Genomic DNA, 3,266 nt, shown 5'->3' on the forward strand with positions numbered 1-3,266 from the left:
GCATGTAAGGTGTTTGATAAAATGCCTAAAAAACTAGAAATTATGCAATATAGCTAAATTGTGACTAAGTGAAGGATTCATGATATGTCCTTATGTTCCAATGACTTCTATGTTGATAATGTGCCTTGTAAATGTTGTTGGAATACTCATGAACTATTCTTATTAGATTATGCTATGTTTACTTGCAAGTCCTACTTATGAACAAGATGCATGATAACCATGTAATCCACATGAACTTCCATGCTATTGGTATGTGTTGCCAATATGATTATGCAATGAACATGATATTAAGATTGTGCAAGTACTTGCATGTGATATGAAATCCTTTCCATGCAATACATTGTTGATAACCATGCTTAGTATGAGATCTCTACTTCTGATATTATAAATTATGGACTCTACTCTTATGATCAAGTGAGTCATGTGTGTCAGTTTCCTTCCATCGAGTCCTGGGGGTACTTGTACCCAAAAACTATAGATGTGTGCCTAGAGCCATGTCATGTTTCACGATATCCGAACTTAAGCTATGATTCCATAGACTTCAGTCAGTCATGTGACTCAGGAAAACCTCATGATCTTAGTCAGTTGTCAAATATCAGTAAAATTCCGCCAGTCAATGGAATTCAGTAAGATTAAGTCATGTACAGTTAGTTATTCATGTCCAGTCCCTCCAGATGGAAGTAGAGGTTAGCACCGAGTTAACCCAAGGATGGGAACTCACCCGCAGTTCAGGGTGTGATTCTTAGTAGTCATCCTTGTGTTCCAGAACTACGTAGCCAGCGTATGTTGAGACATCTTAACCCGTCAGATTAGGGTTGATGAGGTGTCTTAACCCATCAGTTTAGGGTTCCCACCGTTCTTATTGAGTACCCGCCAGATAAGGGTCACTCACAGGTTGTCCTTACCCGTGGCACGGTATTGACACCCCTTCAGTCGGGGCAGAGATTGGACCCCAGCTTAGCCATAACGGCATTCAAAGGGCATGTCGGTTAAATACTACTTCCCACAGTTTCAGTATCAATCTCAGTAAAAGAACTTAGGACGTTCTTCAGATTTCAGTATACAGGACTGTCAGATACAGTCTTCCATGTTATCAGTTTTAGTATCAGTTATGACAGTTATCAGTAAACTATATATTAGCTTACAGGTCATGTGATATTATCACGTATTCACGATCCCAATTTCTAGATATGTGTGTTTGCACTCCCACGTTCATATTAGTCAGTCAGTGTTGTTCATGCATGAAACCCTTTATGTTCAGCTTACCTTCCTCGTATACTCAGTACTCCAGTTGTACTGACGCATTTGCTCTATGGTGTAACATAATGGTGCTTTCTTTTTATGTTACACCATAGGTTTCGAGACACGAGCTCTACCCCAGCAGTAGCGGTAGCATTCCAGTCACAGAGACACAGTGAGTCCTTATTGATTCGAGGATAACATGATTTGATTCATTTATTTATTTCTTTTCAGTTTTATAGAGTTAGTTGGAGACATGTTCCTTTAACTCCTTATTCAGATAAATTAGAGGCTTTCAAATTTATGTTCAAATTAAGTTGTTTTGGATATTTTCACCCACATGATTGTATTCAGTTGAACCTTATGGCCTTACAGTTCTATGCATTCTGCATTATTATATCATGATTTATAGTATACAGGTACAGATATCAGTCATGGGTTAGCTTGTGGTCCCTCGGGGTCATTAGCACCATGTAGCATTCCTGTTCAGCAAATCAGGGTGTTATAGTTGAGCCATCAACTGCTTAAGCATCTCCTCCATATTACTATTCGAAGCAGTCGTCGGATTATTTTGAACTGACCATGGATTTGGTTGCACTGGTTCCTTATACTAATTTGTATTCTATGCCTGATTTCCACCCCGTGAGAAATTAGGGTGGTTCCTCTAATTTGGACTATATGTATTGTCAAAATTCTATTGACCCTGACGGTTTGCATTCCCCACGTAGTTGACTGAATCTGGATTAACAGAACATGCATCTGCGTTATGTTCACTGCTTTCACAAACTTCACACCCTGCATATACCTATTGAACTACATTTGTTGTGGTTGCTGGTTGAGTTGTACCCAACTTTAAGTTGTTAAGTTGAGTAGTCATATGGCTCTGCATTGCTCAATCTGTGCTTGTAAGGCAGTGAACTGATCAACCTCTAAAACCCCTGCAACTTTCTTGGGAGCATTCCTCGAGTCTGCATGCCAATCAGGATTTCCTTGTGCAATTCGATTCAACAAGGTATACAATTCTTCATATGTTTTCTCCAAATCTTGACCCCTTGGTGCTGAATCCAAGAGAATCTTTGTATTAGACTCAAGTCCTTTTATAAATATATGCACCAAAACATCATTTGATTGATGATGATGAGGACAACTTCTGAGCATGCCCTTAAATCTCTCCCAAGCTTGGTAGAGATTTTCTCCATCTTTCTGTCTGAAACTCAATATCTCACTCCTTAATTGAGCAATTTTCTGAGATGAAAATAATCGAATGAGGAACCTTCGAGCATATTCTTCCCATGTAGTGATGGATTGGTGTGGTTCAGCAAGTAGCCATCTATTTTCTTCCCCCAGTAGAGAAAAGGGAAAATGTGTCAATCTAACATAATCAACACTCATATCTTCAGGAATATATGTGTCACTTATCTCCAGGAAGGTTCGTAAGTGTTGCTGCAGATCCTCGTGTGAAAGTCCCTGAAATTCTCCCACAGATTTTAATAATTGCACCATATTTTGTTTTAATTCCCATCGACCTCTTTGTTTAGGCTTTAGGATATTGTTAGTCACAAAGTGCATAAGTGGGATTGCCACTTCTCAAAGAGGTCTTGCGACTAGTTGAACAGGAATAGCTGGAGCTGGAACATTTCCAATATTTAGATCTGCAACTATAGTATCACGTATTTTCATTACCGATCCCTGTTGAGTGTAGTATTGAGCTCTTCGTCTCTGATGAAAAATCACTTCTGGTTCTGCTAAGGGCTCTACTAACTCTTTGTCTCTAGCCAGTCCAATGTTTAGCTAAACCTGTAGAAATTCAGCCACTAAGATCAAGTTGTTAACACTTAAACTTATGATCAAAAACCAAAAATTAAAGCAATTTACTAATTCCCTTTGATCTCCGGCAACGGCGCCAAAAATTTGTTGTGTCTCTACGCACACACAAGTGTATGTGATCATGCAAGTGAAATAATGACTTAGACAGTCAGCTATCGTTCCCTTGAGGATCAATAAACTAGAAATTTATTCAATCTTTA

The 3,266-nt window shown here is 38.9% G+C and overlaps 1 non-coding gene across 1 annotated transcript; it reads left to right on the forward strand.

Annotated features, from left to right (window-relative positions):
- The first annotated feature begins 2,368 nt into the window (after window positions 1-2,368).
- Window positions 2,369-2,475, forward strand: LOC124892345. Its single transcript, XR_007050200.1, has one exon. It is a non-coding gene; the product is annotated as a small nucleolar RNA R71 (small nucleolar RNA).
- The last annotated feature ends 791 nt before the right edge of the window (window positions 2,476-3,266 follow it).

This window comes from Capsicum annuum, unplaced genomic scaffold, assembly GCF_002878395.1.
Source record: "Capsicum annuum cultivar UCD-10X-F1 unplaced genomic scaffold, UCD10Xv1.1 ctg46349, whole genome shotgun sequence".
Taxonomy (NCBI): domain Eukaryota; kingdom Viridiplantae; phylum Streptophyta; class Magnoliopsida; order Solanales; family Solanaceae; genus Capsicum; species Capsicum annuum.